The sequence below is a fragment of the Narcine bancroftii genome, chromosome 13 (genome assembly GCF_036971445.1).
Source record: "Narcine bancroftii isolate sNarBan1 chromosome 13, sNarBan1.hap1, whole genome shotgun sequence".
Classification (NCBI taxonomy): domain Eukaryota; kingdom Metazoa; phylum Chordata; class Chondrichthyes; order Torpediniformes; family Narcinidae; genus Narcine; species Narcine bancroftii.
The window spans coordinates 34,973,205-34,994,252 of record NC_091481.1 but is presented as its reverse complement, the minus strand read 5'-3'; positions in this window follow the sequence as shown (position 1 = coordinate 34,994,252).

The window sequence follows — 21,048 nt, the reverse complement described above, 5'->3', positions numbered from 1 at the left end:
GCAGTAGGGTAAGAGGTAGCAGAAGTGGCACTGAAGCTCTGCTGTGGGCTGGCACAGACCCGATGGGTTGACTGCTCCTGTGTCATAGACTGAAGGGATTGCAGTGATGGGCTGACTGGCCTACTGTGTCAAATACTGAAGGGATGTCTGCTGGGAGCTAGCATGAAGACTGAAGGGCTTCTATAATTTACACTACACTGAGTGTAAGCAAGGTAGAAGGTAAATGGGGAGAAGGGGAGGGGATCTGCACCCAAGATGGCGGAACCTATTCATCGGCAACAGCCACAAGGGGATACAGGCTACGGGAAAGTGGAGGACTGGAGGAGGACACCGTCTGAGAAGGAAAAGCGGCGGAGACGACCTGCGGGCCAGTGAGGGGAAGGGTCTGCGGCTGAGGGGCCAGTACATGCGGCGGGCAGCTGGTGACTTGAGGCGAGGAACCCGTGGGCTGCTGGAGGAATCTGTCAGGAGACTGGCTCGAATTAGCAGGAGGGGCACCAAGTATTGGAAATGGGATGCAAGGAGGTGCTGAGGGTGCTGGAGGGTTCCTGACCGTGTCAAGGGTTCCTGACCTTGTCGGAGGTTCAGATCGCCAATGGTTTGGACTGGACTCTGTGTGGCTGTGGGGGCTGCAGAAGTGCTGGGGGCAAATCTACAGACACTCAGTAGCTCTGCGGGGTCTCTCTCTCTTGGACTGCAAGTCTGATGCTTAGGCAATTCCTGCCGGTGGCATATCTGTCTGTCTTGCAGCAGGCAACAAGAAATTTCATGTAATACGACGCTATTTTATTACTATGACAATAAATTGAACCTTGAATCTTAAGGTGAACATGGCTGCATATTCATGGGGTGGACAGAAAGTAGAGCAGAGTGAACACGCAGCCTTGGGCTAAGCTGTGTGGTAGTACACCACCGGCCTACAGCAGGGGGAAACCTCTGTACCTGCAGGAGTGTAAGGGGACAGGACAACACATGGCCGGCTGTCAATCAGTCGGCCTGAATGGATCAAGCCCCACCCGGTCGGGTGTCAATCACCCTCCGGGATATAAGCCTGCGGCAGCCTCCCGAGGCCTCACACAGAATTGCTGCAGCCACAGCCAGCCTGGCTCTGTGGATCTCTTTGTGGATAAAGCCTGTTGTACAGTCTTTACCTTGTGTGGGTCTGATTCTGGCTAACATCGCACTACAAGCTGTAAGGAAGTATGGAAATCTTAACGGATTGTCTCGTGGTATTGTCCAAATTGCTCATATTGATTGATGCTGGGTCATGGGTTTAAAGCCCAACGGGGTTAAATGAAAACTATGAAAGGCATGACCCAGATGTCACTTCACTACTTCTCCTGAGTGTTAAAGCAGTTTTGTGGGTCACCTGAACTCTGATAGTAAAAGTTTACGAGTAGATTTGAGATCATCGATTGAACAACAGGCCCCTTGACTCGGGTGTCTGTGACAAACACTGTGTCCAAATCAAACAAGAACGACTGCTGCTTGCACCTGATCGATCTCCCTCCACCCCCTTCACATTCGCATGGGATCTCGAAGCCTTTTAAATGCAGCTACTGTATCTGCCTTCTACCACTACCCCGGCACCCAGTTCCTGGCATCCACCACTCTCGATGTGAAATATTTGCTCTGCCCATCTCTCTTAATCCATTAGACACAGGAGCAGAATTTGGCAAAGCGGTTCATCGAGATCTGTTCCACCATTCAAATCATGGCTGAATCTCAACACCGTTCTCCTGCCTTCTCCCCATAACCTTTGACACCCTTATTCATCAAGAACCTATCAAACTCCGTATTAAATCTATCCAATGGCTGGGCCTCCGCAGTTGTCTGTGGCAATGAATTCTACAGATTCATCACCTCTGGCTGAAGGTATTTCTCTTCATCTCTGTTCTAAAGTAATGTCCTTTTATTCTGAGGCTGTGCCCTCTGGTTCCAGACACTCCCGCTACTGGGAATATCCACATTATTCCAGCCCTTTCAATATCTGGCTGATGTTTCCTCCCTCCACCCCAAACACATGGTTTCTAATGTGTCTGTTTCAACATAGAGTCCTGAGATGATCTCTTGATTGTCCTTGCAGCTGTGATCTTGGCTCAATGTCATTCCACGAAACACGTTCCACTCTTCCAGCTACAGGGGAGTGTTGCTACTTGATGGAAGAGAATTGTAAGAGTTCACCCAGATGATCAGATAGACTTGGACAGATGAATATCAGTGTGAATGTTTGCTCCATGGGGTAGCGAGGAGAGTGGGGGTGTTGCTCACAGAGACCTCCAGGTCTCCAGCTCGGGAGGTCTTTCCATGGACCTGCATGGATTACTGAAAGGCCGGCCTGGAGACTCTCATAATGCTGCCAAATCCTCATGCCTGCTTCACCTGTCACTGTGGACTAAGGGAAAAGTACAAGAAATCCCTGTCTCCTTGACCACAGAGCTTGTTTCTACGAGGGGAGCGGGGAACTGTGGTCAGTACTATCAGTGAACCTCTCTTGAAATTGTGCCTAGGCGTGACTTGTTTGAGACACTGTTACATGAACTGATCCATGCCTTATTGTTTTTCCACCAACAAGGACCGAGATCATGAGACTCATGGACCTGAATTCTGCAAACACACGAGAAGGATCAACAAGGTGTCTGGAGCCCAGATCACTATGGCGATGTCTATGCTGGGGATCATTCATGAGGAGTGGCAGACTTTGGGAAGCAGTGGGGCACCAAAAGCAGGGAGAACACCCTGTCTTGAGAGGAGAAGCATAGGAGACGATCCCACAGGACAGCAACCATGGCAGCAGACCAGCAATAGGCTCAGCAGCTGAAGGACCCACACAGGCCATAGGCTGCTGGCGACTGGGTCATGCGAAGCAGGCATTTGGGACTGAGATTCGAGAGGGTGCCGAGGGCAAGAAGGGCATCGGGCGCTGAACACTTCCTGATCGTATTAGAGGGTTGAACTTTGAGCGCGGGCTGCCGATGGTTTGAATTTGGAGCCTAGGAAGGCTGTAAGAGGCTGTGGGACCACACGAGGCGAATCCACAAACACTCAATGTCTCTGAAGGGACTCTACTTTGCTCTATTCCTCTTACTATTAAGAGCACCAGGCAATGCTCATGGCCAGTCTGATAGCCTTATGGAGACATAAATTTAACGTATTATTACGTGATTCCCCTGTAGTTTGAGCAGTCTGATTTCTCGCCTTTGTTTTTGTACAGGGTGATGATGATGATGGCATCACGAAGGTCCTGAGGCAGTTTTCCTTGGTCCCAACAAAGCTTGAAAAACTCATGCAGTTTGGCATGCAGAGTTTTGCCGCCAGCCTTCCAGACCTCTGGGGGGATTCCATCCATACCTGCTGCTTTGCCACTTTTCAGTTGTTCAATTGCCTTATATGTCTCTTCCCGGGTGAGGACCTCATCCAGCTCTAGCCTTAGGGGCTGTTGAGGGAGCTGGAGCAGGGCGGATTCTTGGACTGAGCGGTTGGCACTGAAAAGAGATTGGAAGTGTTCTGACCATCGGTTGAGGATGGAGATCTTGTCGCTGAGGAGGACTTTGCTGTCTGAGCTGCGCAGCGGGCTTTGGACTTGGGGTGAGGGGCCGTACACAGCCTTTAGAGCCTCGTAAAAACCCCTGAAGTCGCCAATGTCCGCGCTGAGCTGGGTTCATTTGGCGAGGCTAGTCCACCACTCATTTTGGATCTCTCAGAGCTTGCGCTGAAGATGGCTGCATGCGCGATGGAAGGCTTGTTTCTTCTCTGGCCAGGACGGCTTTGTAAGGTGAGCCTGGTGGGCAGCTCGCTTCTTTGCCAGTAGCTCCTGGATTTCCTGGCCATTTTCGTTGAACCAGTACCTCTTCAGTGGATTGCAGTATGGTAGTCTTCAGCTGATCCCAGAGGGTTTCAGGAGACGAGTCCGTGAGGCGGATTGCATCCTCGAGCTTTGCTTTGAGGTTTGCCTGGAAGTTTCCTCTCACTTCGTCTGACTGCAGGTTTCCAACATTGAACCTCTTTCTGGGGGCTTTACTGTTCCTGGGCTTTGGCTTGAAGTGAAGGTTGAGCTTGCAGCGAACCAGCCGGTGGTCAGTGTGGCATTCCACGCTGGGCATGACCCTGGTGTGGAGCACATCTCGTTTGTCTCTTTCTCGCACCAGGACGTAGTCCAGGAGGTGCCAGTGTTTGGATCGGGGATGCATCCAGGTAGTCTTCAGGCTGTCCCTCTGCTGAAAAAGGGTGTTTGTAATGACAAGCCGCTGTTCTGCGCAGAGCTCCAACAGGAGGCGCCCATTGTCGTTGCACTTGCCGACACCATGCTTGTCCAGGATTCCTGGCCAGGTTTCTGAGTCTTTACCGACACGAGCGTTGAAGTCGCCAAGGATGACAACCTTGTCAGCTGTAGGGGTGCATTGAATGAAGTTGCGCAGATCAGTGTAGAACTTATCCTTTTCTGCTTGTTCCGCCTGGAGGGTTGGAGCATAGACACTGATGAGGGTGATGCGACGCTTGTTTTGAAGGGGGAGTCGCATGGACATGATCCGGACCGAGTGGCCTGTCGGGAGGTTTTCGAGCTCTCCACTGGCCATCGTGTCAGAGGTGCACCAAAGAAGAGGTACAAGGACTGCCTAAAGAAATCTCATGGTGCCTGCCACATTGACCACCGCCAGTGGGCTGATATCGCCTCAAACCATGCATCTTGGCGCCTCACAGTTCGGCGGGCAGCAACCTCCTTTGAAGAAGACACCAGAGCCCACCTCACTGACAAAAGACAAAGGAGGAAAAACCCAACACCCAACCCCAACCAACAAATTTTCACCTGCAACCGCTGCAACTGTGTCTGCCTGTCCCGCATCGGACTTGTCAGCCACAAACGAGCCTGCAGCTGAGGTGGACATTTACCCCTCCATAAATCTTTGTCCGCGAAGCCAAGCCAAAGACAAAAGATTACGTGACAATAAAAGAAACCTTTTTGAACCTTTGAATTTATGCTCTGGCTCATGGGAAACAGCTATCGGGACTGAGATTCGAGAGGGTGCCAAAGGCGACAAGGGTTGTCAAAGAGGACTCGGACGCAAAAACTTCCTGACTGTATGGGGACCTGAGATCTGGGAGCCCGAGTTCAAAACTAGATCGGACAGTGCGGCTTCGGAGCACAGGAGGTACTTGAGGTTTCTCTGAATGGACTCTCTTTTGCTTTTCTTTCCCTTATTGGTGAGTGATGCCTCTTTGCGGCAAGTACACGTGGATGAATTTTGTGTATTATTACATTTTGTGCATTGTCTCATCACGATAACGGGATCTTGACTCTTGAGCTTAACACTGAAGTGGGCAGCAGTCTGTGGGGCCTTGCTTGAGATCAGCACCCCCTGTCTGGGGGGGTAAAGGTAAAGATCCCATTGTTGTCACATGATACTACATTTAGAATGTAGTGACTTACATGAAAATCTTTAACTTCTATCGACCGTAAGGCAGAAAGAGTAGCCACTGTGTCCAGCACCCCTCACAGAAACCTACAGCACCTGGTGTTACTGGGTGGTCTCACCTCCAAGTACTGAATCTGCTTAGCTACCGAGTTCAGACAATTTAGGCTACAGTGGAACTCCGATTTTACACGGCCCCGATTTAACGCAAATTCAGATATAACACCATCAGCCCACACCATCCGCTCGGCACCTGAAGTATGCCGTCTGGCCCTCGGTCGCTGACATTCGCTGCGGCGACCGCTCCTGGATCTGGGGCGGGCCGGCGAGCGGTTGAGCCCAGCGTCGCGGAACTCCAGCAGCAGGGTGCCCCGTGGGTTCTGCCCCTGCAGGGAGCCAATGCCCAGGTAAACACAGCCTGAGTGTGTGAGAGGAGGCAGGTTGAACAAGTTGCCAAAATCTGCTGCTAATGTTCTCGCTGTATATGTGTAACCCCGATTTAATGTGACCCCACATGATATTTTCTGGACTCAAACAATCACCTAATAATGGGGTTTCACTCTTTTAGGCTATTAATTAGACCAATGCCCTGCCGTCAGGCACAGGTGGGAGGGGATATTTGCTGTCATAATTATCAATTAAGTTCAAGAATGAAGTTAAATAAGAGAGGCAGTTGGAAATCTGGAGCAGTGAACAAAATCCTGGGAGCCAGGTTAAGGACAAGTTCCTCTTGCAAAGAATGTGGGTCCACCTGCAGCTCCATACAGACCAGCTGGAGTTGGATGAATTCTAGATCATTCAGGGAGGCCGAGAGAGTTACAGGCATTCAATCACATGCAGGAGGCAGGAGTCGAGAGAGAGAAAGGGAACAGGCAAGCAGTGCAGGATACCTCTGTGGCCATTCCCCTCACCAACATTGGTGGGGGTGCCCTATCTGGGCAAGGCAGCAGCCAGACTGGTAGCACCGTGGTCGGCCCTGAGCTCAGAAGCAAAGTGTGAAGTCAGGTCGAGCAACCTGCCTATGTCATTGGTACCAATGCGTACTACAACCTCTGGCTGCTCATCCTCCCCTGTGAGAACATTTTGCACCTAGACATCCTGGACCCGAGCACCCGGGAGGCCACACGGCACCTTGGAGTCTCCTTTGTAGCCGCAGAATCTCCTACTGGTTCCACGGTCTATCGAGTTGCCTGTGACTATCACTCTACCCGACGTCACCCTTTCCATCAGAGCTGACCACAGTGCTATCAGTTTGGTTGCTGTCTTGCCCCCCAACTCAGCAGAAAGCCTTTTAGAGTGGTTTGTTGATGAGTCCACTGGGGGATCATTTGTACTAGATTGGGTGTTGTGTAATGCACTAGAGAGCTTAAACCAATGGTTCTCAACCTTTCTCTTCCCACTCACATCCCACTTTAAATAATCCCTATGCCATCGGTGCTCTGTGATTAGTAAGGGATTGCTTAAGGTTGGTGGGAAAAAAAAAGTTTGAAATCCACTGTTTTACTCGTACCTCATTGACTTGTTATGTGCATGGTTTCAGAACTCCAAAGGAAATGGGCCAATGACAATTTTTCTCAAGCAAGATATTTCAGTAACAATTGAGTCTAGAGCAGTGATTCTCAACCTTCCCTTCCCACTCACCTCCCACCCTGTAATCCCTTACTAATTACAGAGCACAGATGGCATAGAGATTACTTAAAGTAGGATGTGAGTGGAAAGAAAATGGTTGAGAACCACTGGCTTAGACTAAAGGAACCATGATCAGATTATGGATGAGTTCAATTTTGAGATTTAACAAGGAGGAACTAAAGTCAAATGTGTCGGTATTTTAGTGGAGCAAAGGGAATTACAGTGGGATGAGAGAGGAACTGGACAAAGTAGGTTGGAAAGGGGGCATGAGTCGGGAGGACAGCAGAGCAGCCATGGGTGGAGTTTCTGCAAGAAATGGGGGAAGGTGCAGGATATATACAGACCAAATGGAAAAGTGTCACAACAGTGGCTGTCAAGGGAAGTCAAAGACGATGTAAAAGCAAGAGAGGTGGTGTACACGAGTCAAAAATTAGTGGGAAGATTTAGGACTGGGAAGTTTTTAAAAACTTGCAGAAGGTGACTAAAAAAATCATTAGGTGGGAAAAGTTGAAGTACTAAAATCTCTTCTTTGGCTTGGCTTCGCGGACGAAGATTTATGGAGGGGTAATGTCCACGTCAGCTGCAGGCTCGTTTGTGGCTGACAAGTCCGATGCGGGACAGGCAGACACGGTTGCAGCGGTTGCAAGGGAAAATTGGTTGGTTGGGGTTGGGTGTTGAGTTTTTCCTCCTTTGTCTTTTGTCAGTGAGGTGGGCTCTGCGGTCTTCTTCAAAGGAGGTTGCTGCCCGCCGAACTGTGAGGCGCCAAGATGCATGGTTTGAGGCGATATCAGTCCACTGGCGGTGTTCAATGTGGCAGGCACCAAGAGATTTCTTTAGGCAGTCCTTGTACCTCTTCTTTGGTGCACCTCTGTCATGGTGGCCAGTGGAGAGCTCGCCATATAATACGATCTTGGGAAGGCGATGGTCCTCCATTCTGGAGTCGTGACCTACCCAGCGCAGTTGGATCTTCAGCAGCGTGGATTCGATGCTGTCGGCCTCTGCCATCTCGAGTACTTCGATGTTAGGGATGAAGTCGCTCCAATGAATGTTGAGGATGGAGCGGAGACAACGCTGGTGGAAGCGTTCTAGGAGCCGTAGGTGATGCCGGTAGAGGACCCATGATTCGGAGCCGAACAAGAGTGTGGGTATGACAACGGCTCTGTATACGCTAATCTTTGTGAGGTTTTTCAGTTGGTTGTTTTTCCAGACTCTTTGGTGTAGTCTTCCAAAGGCGCTATTTGCCTTGGCGAGGCTGGCAAATAATATCAGAGGACACGAAAAGCTTCTTCAAGAGCAAAAGAGGTGAGAGTAGATGTAGGACCACGAGACAATGATGCTGGAGAAATCATAATGGGAGACAAGGAGACGGCAGAGGAACTCCATGAGTATTTTGCTTCAGGTTTCACTGCAGAAGCGGCCAGCAGTGAGCCAGATATCGAAAGGTATTGGGGGACGGAAGTGAGTGCAGTTACTGTTTCAAGGGAGATCAGAAAGCTGAATGGTTTAAGGGTGGGTAAGGCTCCCAGACCAGATGGATCGCACCCTCGGGTTCTGAAAGAAGTAGCGGTAGAGATTGCGGAGGCCTTGGTCATGATATTTCAGGAATCTGATATGGTCCCAGAGGGCTGGAAAATCACAAATGTCACCCCACTGTTAAAGAAGGGAGGGAGGTAGCTGTAGAGCTCGTCAAAAGAACCAAAGACTTGTTGATCCAAACCAAGGCTTTTATTAGCAAAAGACAGGAGCTCTTCACACGTGGCCGACCAGTCCGGAATGATCCGACCTGGCTAGGGACACAACCCTTTAAGGCCCAGACAGTAGGCATGGCTAAGCTCTCAGCCAATCGCTGTAAGCACAGTCATTACATACTCTAGATACTGTAATGAGTATACATTGGTGATAGGTTTGTACTATCACATTCACCCCTTCTTGGAGAACTGACCCTGCGGTGGAAGGGCTGAAGAGGGAGAAGGGAAGGAAGGGGTAGGTTAAGGTCTGTAGCGGTCAGGGGGTCTGACCATCCGGCATGACCGCCGTGGTGCCGGGATTGGGGTCGCTGGAGTGGTGTCGCCAGCTCCTCCTTCGCTCAATTCCCCAGCCGTGTTGTCGGCAGGGTGATCATTGGGGTGCTGTTGGTCCTTCTGTTCCGGCACTGGGCCTGGGGAATAAAGAGTTGGGAAAGTTTGGGTTGGGGGGGGGGGTTGCTGGGCCTACCGCGTCCTGAGCTAGGTCCCACACCGAAACAGTGTCCTCCCACCCGTCTGGGAACTCAACATAGATGTAATGCGGGTTCGCGTGGAGTAGAGTCACTCGGTCGACCAAGGGGTCGTTCTTTGAGTGCCGGACGTGGCGTCGCAAAAGGATGGGGCCAGGGATGGTGAGCCATGCCGGTACAGTGGTTCCTGATTCGGATTTCCTCGGGAAATTCCATCACTGTGGATGGAATTGGGGTACCCGAAAATGGCGAAGATACTGTGAAGGGCCTGCATCACTGAGGTGGTGGTGGTGTCTGGTCAGGGCACAGCGAACGGGAGGCAGGAGTACTCGTCGATGGCCGTAAGGATGTAGTTATTACGGTTGGTCGACGGTAGGGGCCCCTTAAAGTCTACGCTAAGACACTCGAAGGGGCGGGTGGCTTTGATAACGTGGGAGTTCCCCGGACGGAAGAAGTGGGGCTTGCATTCAGTGCACACCGAACAGGCTCGGGTCATGGAGCGAATCTCCTCGACTGTGTAGGGTAGGTTGCGTGCCTTCACAAAGTGGGCAAACCTAGTGACCCCTGGATGACAGAGCGCCTCATGGAGTTTCCGTAGTCTGTCCATCTGTATGCTGGCGCACGTCCCCCTGGAGAGCGCATCAGGCGGGTCGTTGAGCTTACCAGGCCGGTACAGGATGTCATAGTTAAAGGTGGAGAGTTCGATTCTCCATCTGGCGATTTTGTCGTTTTTTATCTTACCACGCTGGGTGTTGCTGAACATGAAGGAGACCACGCGTTGATCAGTCAACAGTGTAAAGCGCCTCCCAGCGAGGTAATGTCTCCAACGACGCACCGCTTCAACTATGGCCTGGGTCTCCTTCTCGACAGAGGAGTGTCTACTCTCTGGACCCTGGAGGGTTCTGGAGAAGAAGGCTACAGGCTGACCGGCCTGGTTCAAGGTGGCTGCCAGGGCGAAGTTGGATGCATCGCTCTCGACTCGACACGGGACAGACTCATTGATCGCGTGCAGCATCGCAGCAGCGATGTCGGATTTGATTCAATCGAAAGCCGCTCTGGCTTTGGTCGAGAGGGGAAAGGAGGTGGTCTTGATAAGAGGACACGACTTGTCAGCGTAGTGTGGAACCCATTGGGCGTAATATGAGAAAAATCCCAGGCAGCATTTGAGCGCTTTCTGGGTATGGGGGGGTGGGGGGGTAAGTCCATTAGGGGACACATGCGGTCAGGATCTGGCATCGCTACCCCATTCTCCACCACGCAACCTAGAATCGCGAGAAGACACACTTGTCAAAATTGTAGGTCAGGTTCAGCCAACCGGCAGTTTGAAGAAATTTGTCTAGGTTGGCGCCGTGGTCCTGCGTGTCGTGGCCGCAAATGGTGACATTGTCCAGATACGGGAAGGTAGCGGTTAGCCCATTCTGGTCCACCATCCGGTCCATTTCCCGCTGGAAGACCGCAAAAGCTCCTGCAAAAATTCTGTGTTTTAAAGTGTTTGTGTGTGACCTGCTCTAATAAACCTTTCCCAATTTATCTCCCAAACACCTCTATATACTCTGTCACATACTCAATGTGGGGCATCCAGTCTCAGGACTGAATCACTTCACTATAGTTGGCTCAAACCCCAGCCCAAGTTTACAGATGAAGCCTCTGGTTGGGCGACTCTTACTAAGCAGGGATAAAGGGATAAGAGAGTCATCCCAATGATGAGCGACATCAATGGGAGAAACTATGCTCCGGAACTATGAGAAATACAATAAACACTAGGTTAGGCATGATACAATATAATTGGTTACACAGGCTATACACCACACCCCAAAAGTTAAATAAATGGGACCCAACAGTATCAGATAGATGTTTTCGCTGTAAGAAGGAAATGGGAACAACAATACATGCAATTTGGGCATGTGAGAAAGTGGAAAAGTTTTGGGACGATCTAAATCAGATATTAAATAAAATCACAAAAAGCAACATAGCAAAAAATCCAGAGATCTTTCTTCTAAGTAATATAAGAAGTAAAGAACTTGGACTCGATTTGGACGAAGCACAAAAAAGATTTATTATGATAGCCTTAGCTGTAGCAAAAAAATGTATAATGTCAACCTGGAAATCAGAAGAGAGCCTGAGAATACAGCAATGGTACAGAGAAATTAATAAATGTATTCCATTGGAAAAAATAACATATAATTTAAAAAATAAAGTCACATTATTCGAACAAATTTGGGAACCGTACATGGAACACAACAGAGAAGTCCTCCACCACCTAAAATGACAGAATTAGAAGATGAAATGAACTGACCCAGTGTGTAAAAGTAGATGACACAATTTTCTTGTTTATTTTCATTGTGTGATGACATTGTTTAATGGTTTTATTGTATCGTATATGTTGAACGTTTAATGGATTTGGAGGGGAGTGGGAAGGGGGAGGGAAGGGAGGGGAAAAAAGGGGAGAAAATGCCACTGTGTATATTCAAGAGGGAAATGTTTGTGTGTATTTTGGTCAATGTGGTTCATAGTGTGAAAAATTTTTAAAAAATGTTTTAAATGATGAGCAGCATCAACCGCCTCTTCATCCAGGACATCGCCATTTTATTCAAACACAACTTTATTCAAACAGCTGCTATGAGCAAAGCAAGGCCAAGGCTCTCCGCTGGCTGAACACTTGCTCCCACCTTCCCCAAAGGTTAATGTGTTACTTCAGAGAACATCAGAGGATATTTTGGAGACACAAGAGGTTGCAGGTGTTGGAATCTGGAGCAAAAAACAAACTGCTTGAGGCATCAGCGGGGCAGGCAGCTTCAAAAATGGACAGTCGGCAGTTCGGATCAAAACTCTGCTGAGTTTCCAGACCATGATAGTGGAATAACAAACAATCTGCTGGGCTAACTTAGCGAGTCAATCAGCATCAGTAGGAGACAATAAAATGGTTCACAGAAGTACAGCAGATCATGTAACATCCACAGGAAGGAAACATCTTTATCCACCTGTAATGTCTTCGCCTGTTACTTAGCCTGTTAACACCTGTTAGCCTGTGCTCCCTCCCCTTCCTCCCTCCTCTCCCATCTAAATAAAAAGGCATCTGCCTGTTTTTCCAGATTCCCGCCAAAGGACTCAGGCCCGAAACAGGAAAGTCTGCAGACACTGTGATTATAGCTGCTACACCAGTGGTTCTCAACCTTTATCTTTCCACTCACATCCCACTTTAAGCAATCCCTAGGTCATCAGTGCTCTGTGGATTGCTTAAGGTGGGATGTGGGTGGAAAGAAAAGGTTTGAAACCCATTGTTTTAATCGTCCCTCATTGACTCGTTATGTGCACGGTTTCAGAACTCCAAAGGAAATGAGCCAATGACAATTTTTCTCAAGCAAAATATTTCAGTAACAATTAGGTCTAAAGCAGTGATTCTCAACAAAGCAACCCCTTACTAATCACAAAGTACCAATGGCCTATGGATTACTTAAAGTGGGAGGTGAATGGAAAGAAAAAGATTGCGAACCACTGGTCTATAGGAAGTAACATTTTGAGCCTGAACCCTTCGTCAATCTTTTTACATACCATGGATGCTGTGTGATTTGCTGAGAACTACACTCGGCCCCAACGTCTGCAGGTTTTCTTGTTTACCTCGCAAATGACCTCTATCTATAAGTAATATCCACCTCCACCCTAAATACTTCCAATGATCCTGCTTCCCCCTCCTGCTGAGGCAGAGATTTACCACCCCCTGCGAGAAGGAGCTTCATCATATCCCAGTTTTAAATGACCGGCCCCTTCTTTAGTTGTTACGTCCCCTTGCTGGTGAAAACATCCCAGCATTTACCCTTCGTCCAGATTCCTTCAGACTCCAGCCCAAAACATTGACCATTCCTTTTTCTCCCACCGATGCTGCTTCCTCCGCTGAGTTCCACCAGCAGATTGTGTTTGGCTTCAATTTCCACTGTGTGTGTCTCCGGTTTCTTTCTCAAGGGTCTGTTCAGGACTGAAGATTGCTTCTGAATGGGCACTTCAAACAAACTCATGCACAGACACAGGCTCATTGATTACTGGGGGCGGTGGAGGGGCCGTCCACCCCACCTTCCCCACACCCATACTCGGTCCTCTCCCTTAGCCAGTGGCCTGACACAGCTACAGAGCTCAGAACCTCCTTGAAATGGATCAGACCACAGAGGAAGGTCAAACTGCATGAGAATCGGATCATTCTTCTGCCTCAAGCCGCAAGGAGAACAGACTTAGCGTATCGTTCAGCTGCGATATAAACAGAAGAGCCGGCGGTGGTTTATTGAAAATTCAAAACAGTTGAGTCTTTATGACTCATTCGAACAAATTCTAGTCCTGCTTTATGCCCTATAAACTTGTGCCTTGATGGATGGTCAAGCTAACCACTGCAATGGGCTGTTTAACAAGCTGTGGTTAGTGTTTGAGTTGGTTAGTTTCAGAACCCCATGTATTCTATTTCTGTGTTTATATATCAGCTTACATGGGAATAATGTGAAAAATTTTGTGTCTTCAAATAAATCTCATTGACCGACTTCCGCAACCTAAGCACTGGACACTGAAATAGAAAAGGTACTGGTGAGAAAGAGAAAGAAAGAAGACTGGATAGAGTGGATGTGGAGAGGACATTTCCTATGGTGGGGGGAGGGTGGAGGGGTGGTGGAATCTAGGACCAGAGAGCACAGAAACAAAAATGAGGAGATGAGGAGGAATTTCTTTCCCCCGGAGAGTGGTGAATCTGTGGAATCTGTTGCCATGGAGGCCGTCATTAGGTATATTTAAGACAGAGATAGATAAGTTCTTAATTAGGAAGGGGAATCAAGATTTACAGGGAGAAGGCAGGAGAATGGGGTTGAAATGGAATGGTGGGCCAGACCAAAACTGTGCACACACCAGCACCTTGTGCAATTGATGGCCTAAATGGCTTGATTCCACTCCTATGTCTCATGGTCTAAACAGATTAACGTTTTTAGACAGATGACCTTTCATTAGATCAATCCTACTCAGTTGCCTTTAGAGCAACTAAGGTTACAGATCTGTCGTTGTCAAGCCTGGTACCCTTGAATCCATATCTCTCTATCTATAAGTAACTATCCACCTCCACCCTAAATACTTCCAATGATCCTGCTTCCCCCTCCTGCTGAGGCAGAGATTTACCACCCCCTGCGAGAAGGAGCTTCATCATATCCCAGTTTTAAATGACCGGCCCCTTCTTTAGTTGTTACGTCCCCTTGCTGGTGAAAACATCCCAGCATCTACCCTGTCAAGCTCTCTTAGGATCTTCTATGTTTGAACAAGGTCTCCCCTCAATCTCCTAAACTCCTAAAGTGTGGATCCAAAGTCTGATTTGATAGGACCACCTTCTTTTCCCTGAAATAATCCTGATACATCTCCTTTGGCCTGACTCCAATGTTAAGATATCTGTTTAGTCCCGGGATCCAAAACTGTGCCACACCAAGAATTTTTTTTTAAGCTCCCACCCTTTGCAATAAATGGTAATTCTGCCTTGTCCGCAGGGTAGTATGTGATGGCAATAGTTCTGAAAATGCCACTCACCACCACCATGACTTGCTGGATCTGCCTGTTGACCTTCAATGGTTCATGGCTAGAACACCACAGCCCCTCTGCATTTCACACATGCAGTCTCTCTCCATTAAGATCATAGAATTAGTGGTAAAGGGGAGAGTGAAGCAATTTGTCCATGGTTGGAGTAGACTCCCGGCCAACTGGGAAAGAGGACGAGGAATGATTCATGGAATTTAACTCACTTTGGGAAGTTAAACCAGGCCAGGACAGATGCCGTGAATGGCAGGGCCCCTGGGGAGTTTTGTTGAATGGAGAGTACATTGACATCGTTCCCTTGACAGTGAGGTGGGGTGGTGAAGAAGGCATATGGCTCGCTGGACTTTCTTGGTACAAGAGTTGGGACATCATTTTGCAGTTGTACATAGAGTTGATGGGATTACATTTGATCAGTCCTCTTCCCACACTACATGAGAGGGTGCAGAAAAGATTCATAAGGATTAGAGGGCTTGAGGCTAAGGAGGCTGGGACTGTTTTTCTTGGAGTGGAATCAAATAAGCCATGACCTTTCAGAGGTCTATAACAGTAGGACAGGGTAGAGAGTCACAATCTTTTTTTTCCCTGGGATCCGGGGAGTCTAAAACTAGAGGGCAGAGGTTTACATTGAGAATCTGAGGGGAAAGTTTGTCACCTAGTTGTTATACAGAACTAGCTGCCAGAAGAAATGGTAAAGGCAGGTATAATAAAAAAGACATTTGGCTGACCATCTGGATGAGAAAGGTTTGGAGAGATAAGCTAAGCATATTCATCACCATTGATGAGGAGTCGGACAGAAGGCCTGTTTCTGGGCCTTACAACTTTAAGCCTTATGCAAAGTACATGTTTGAACATTTTTCTCAAATTCTTCGAGGAAGTGATGGGGACGGTTGGTTGTTGAAGAGAACCTGTGGAGCATTTAGAATTCCAAAAGGCATTTGATAAGGTGAGACACAAGGGGCTGGAGAAACACGATTGTCTGCATCTATCTGTTTGTATAAGAGGCTTTTAAATGGTCCTATTGTACCAGCCACCACCACCACCAACCCTCGGCAATGCATTCCAGGTACCCACCACCCTCCATGTAAAAAACATATCTCTAATGTCTCCCCTTCACTCACCTTAAACTCTGCTACAAGCTGTGTTTGCCTCAGGAAACCTATCCATAATAAGCTTATACATCTCTATTAAGTTGCCTCTCATCCACCATCGCTCTCAAGAAGAAAACTCCTGGATCACTCGACCTTGCTTCATAAAGAGTGTTCTCCAATCCGGGCAGCATCTTCATACCTTGCTGTACTCCAACTCAATCCCTCAACTCAAGAGGCAACACATTCTATGCCTTCTTAACCACCTACCAACCTGTGTGGTAACCTTGAGGGATCTATGGAGTTTATAACCATATTACAATTTACAGTATGGAAACAGGCCATATCCTCCCTTCTAGTCCACACCAATTTACATGAAACTCCACTAGTTCCACCTATCCACTCCCTTGCCCATAACCCTCTAACCCCCTCACATCCATGTACTCATCTAACCTCCTCTTCAATGACAGAATCGACCCTGCCGCAACCACCTCTTCCGGAAGGTCATTCCACTCAGCCATCACTCTCTGAGTGAAGAAGCATCCTTTTATATTACTCCTAAAGTTTATCCCCATAACCCTTAACTTATGACCCCTTGTTCCAAACTCCCCTACCCTCAGGGGAAAAAGCCTATTCACATCTACTCTATCTATCCCCTTCATAATTTTAAATACCTCTATCAAATCCCCTCTCAACCTTCTACGCTCCAATGAATAAAGACCCAGTCTACTCAATCTTTCTCCGTATTCAAGATACTGCAATCCAGGCAACATTTTTGTAAACATTCTTTGCATCCATTCCACCATATTGATATTCTTCCTATAATTTGGGGACCAGAACTGCACACAATATTCCAAACTTGGCCTCACCAATGCCTTAAACAGTGTTAACATCACCTCCCAGCTCCTATATTCTATGCTATGATTTATAAAGGCCAGCACACCAAAAATCTTCTTCACTACCCTATCTACATGGGAATCCACCTTCAAGGAACGCTGAACCGTTACTCCAAGATCCCTCTGTTCCTCTGCATTCCTCAATGTCCTCCCTTTCACTGCACAAGTCCTATTTTGGTTATTCCTCCCAAAATGAAGCACCTCTCACTTATCTACATTAAACTCCATCTGCCACCTTTCAGCCCCAAGATCCCATTGTTCCTCCCCACTTAAAAACCCTGCCATTAACCATGTACTCTGCCTTCATGTTCAACTTCCCAAAGCATATCACTTCACACTTTTCCAGATGGAATTCCATCTGAGCCTTCTCTTCCCCACACCTCGGCATCCTATCGATGCTCTGTTGTAACATAGCAACCTTTTACACTATCCACCTTCGAGTCACCTGCAAAATGACTGACCCTCCCCTCCACTTCTTCGTCCAAGGGATTGATTAGAAATCAACAGGAGCAGGGGTCCCAGGACAGATCCTGATGGAACATTACGAGTCCTCATGACAGAATATGCTCCTTATACTATCGTCTGCCTCTTGGGCAAAAGCCAATTCTGAATCCAAGAAAAAAAATCCCTCACGGCATTCTGATTGAGCCTGCCATGGGGGACCTTGTCAAATACCTTCCTAAAATCCAATATACATCACATCCCTCACCCTGCCTTCATCAATCTCTTTTGTCCCATCCTCAAAAAATTCAATTCAGCTCATGAGGCATGACCTCCCCCCACGAGTTGGAAAAATATTTATAAATCCTCTCCAATAGTTTGCCCACCACTAACAGTTTCCTCCAGCAGTTTGTTTTTTGGTCTATGTCCCCAGATCGCTGCCCTCCTATCTGCTTCTGAGAACCTGGATTTCCGACACAAGTAAAATACAACGGTGTCTCTGCCTAATATCCCTGGAATGATAAGCAATCAAATGCCAATGCCCTCTCCCAGGCCAATTCCCTCAGCATTGAGGGTCTAAATAGCTCCTCTTGTCAGACCCCACCATCCTTGAAGAAATACAATACTTCCCACCATCTACTAGGAATCTCTGGCCACCCACATGGAGTGTGAGAGGCAGCGTTGAGGGTTTCCCGGGAGTGTATCAGCAGCCCTCAAACACCTTGCAAGAGTGTCGGAAGGAGCAGACGGTCTGACACACCGGGTGCCTGCCCATCCTGTCGTGGGGCACCTGCCCTCTGGATGCATCTGAGCACTCGCCCGAACCCCCATCCAGCAGGACCAGAGTGTGAGCAAATCAGCCTTGGTCCCAAGCGGGACTACCATGTGTCGGCAGGTTCGTTTGGAGTGCCACGTCCAGGAGCAGGGACGCCATGTTACAAGACCGCACAGAGCATTATGCACAGTTCGAGTCACCCAGCTACAGCAAACATATCATCGAGGTGTAAAGGGTGCAGAAAACATTCATGAGAGTGTTGCCGGGTCTGGGGGCTTGAGGAGGGACTTTTCTCTGAGAAACTGAGGAGGCACAGATAATGTGAGTGGTCACAGCAGGATAGGGCAATCTAAAATTCCACAGTCTGGACAAGCAGTGTTTCGTCTAGTTGTATATGTACAGTCAGATGTTAATGAACTTGAACTAGAAGGCATGGATTTAAGGTGAGAGGGGAAAGATTTAAAAGGGTTGTTTTTCACACAGAGAATGTGGGTATAAGTAATGAACTGCCAGAGGAAGTGGTTTGTGGGGACAGTTGTTTAAGAGATATTTATTCAAGTACATGGAGAGGAAAGGTTTGGAGGGGTTATGATCCGAATGTAGGCAAGTGGGACTGGCTTAGTTAGCATACAACAGTTGGGTCGAAAGGCCTGTCCAATTCTGTGTCTCTGTGCCTGTGCGTGACGTACCTTTGTGCAATGGTCACTGCGCCAAGGACTGGTTCCATATGCTTGGCGGCATGCTCACCTGAAACTCCAGCTTTTCCTGCTGTGCGGGCTTGTGTTCAAAGTGAATTGCTGCAATATCAGATTCCCCCCCCCCCCCCCCCACACGCTGTGCACCGACAGCTCTTCGCAGCTCACGTCTTGACCTCGTTATCTGATGCTTGATCTGGTCCTTGGTCTGTGTGCAAAACCTTCTCTCCTCACTCAAATGAAAACCCTAGTTTTGCACTGCATTACTGTACAATCATGTATAATATTTTTACTGCCTGTTGTATGTGGCCCATTCCATCCTCCCATTTCCTACGATCCCCTATGAACTGCTGCTTTCATTGCTGGGGCGTGGAACACTTCAAGGCCACCATCTAGCTAATCCCATCTGCCTGATGGTGGTCTGAATCCTTCCATTCTCTACCTGTTCACGTATCAGTCTAAATGGCTCACCAGCATTGTATCTACTTCCATCACTACCCCCGGCAGCCTATTCCAGACACCCACCCTGCACTGAGTAAAACTACAAACCTTGAAAATCTCCTTTAAACCTCTTCTCATCTTAAACCCACACCCTCCATTATTTGACATTTTCATCCCAGGAGAGAGATTCTGTCTACCATCAACACCCCTGATCATTTTGTAAGCTTCCATTAAGCCTCCCGTGCTCCAGAGAAAACCATCTGGGTTCATTCAATCCCTCACACCCACCAATCTGGGCAACATCCTTGTGAACCTCCTCTGCACCCTCTTGAAAGCATTTCCATCCTTCCTTCAATGTAGCGACTGGAACCGCACGCATGACTTCACGATCTTTTTTTACACAATGCCTCAAACAACGAATGCCAGCACACCTTACGTCTTTGGTGGAAGGAAAGAGTTCAGAAATCGGAGATGCAGAGAGACTTGGGAATTCTCGTGCAAGATCCCCGAAAGGTTAACGTGCAATGTGAAGCTGGTGATGAGGAAGGCAATTGCAACATTGGCATTCATCTTGATAAAGGGCTCAGGCCTGAAACACAGATCCTGCATGATCTGCTGAGTTTCTCCAGCATGTTTGGGTATCATACTTGCTCACCGAGCTGCCCTGAAGACATGGACGGCTGCTTTTGTGCACATTTTCTCTAATAAGGACTGTACATGTCATCAAATATGTCGGAGGCCGGCCCAGTTAGCAAAGCGGTTGACACAACGCTATTACAGTGTCTGCGACCTGGGTTTGATCCTGGCGCTGTCTGCAAGGAGTTCATATGTTCTTCCCATGTCTGCGTGGATTCCCTCTGGGTGTTCCCACATTCCAAAAACATACAGAGTCGCGTGGGCGTGTTTGACCTTTGCAGGCTAGTGGGATAGTACAGCTCTGGCGTATCTCTAAATTTAATATCTCTAAATTAAATTAAAATACCTTTAGCATTAAAAAAAACCCACCAGCTATGACCAAAGCTGAAGGTATGCTTAGCCAATCAAAATGAATCTAACTCATTGCATACCTCCTGAACAAGGTGGCTGATAACTCAGGTGCGTCAATCAAAGCCATTGCTAAAAGTTTCTTTTCAGTTTCTTTCCGTAAGAATGGGGCCTACAATGCACCGTTTCCACTTCTTGCATTCCACAACAAACTCAGCCGACATATTCTCCCACCGAGTTCCTAAAGATCTTTTGACCCCTTGTGTGCTGCAAATTCCACAAGCCTGCTTCAAGAAGGGGAAGATTTCATATCAGCATGAGGGACAGGTAAACGGTAAGAATCTTTTACCATTGGAGTCTAAAGCAAGGGGGCATTCGTCTGAGGGAAGGTCTAGCAGGATGGTTGGTATCTGCCGGAGGGGGTGGGTGGGCAGAGATTCTGGCAGCATCTCGTGAGCTCTTGGGCGGACAGGAGAACTGCCAAGGAGGGCCAGGGTCAGCAAGATCCTGCCAAAGGGCCTGCTCCTGCGCTGTGCGACTCCAGGACCAGAGGAGAATTGGGGATTCGAGAGAAAAAAAACCGGAAGGGGCTTGGAATATGAAAAAGACGATGGGGTCAGTGAGAGCACTGGCGTCACTTGGGGGTGGGGGAGGGGGCGATTACTGGGAGTGCGGACCACACCAGGTGACACCATCTAAGGAGGTGACACCAAAATGACTGTCTATAAAATTTTTGGGTAGTGTCTCAGCAGATATTTATTTTTTTTTATAAAAATATCCCTGTGGTTAGTTTAACAGCAAAAAATTTTTGTAAATCCAGCTTATCAATATTACTACAAATATCAATCCTAATTTTCTTTTTTTGCACTTTGGTCAGAGCCCCCACCCCCGCTCAGCATGGACATACAAAGAACACACACTTGTTT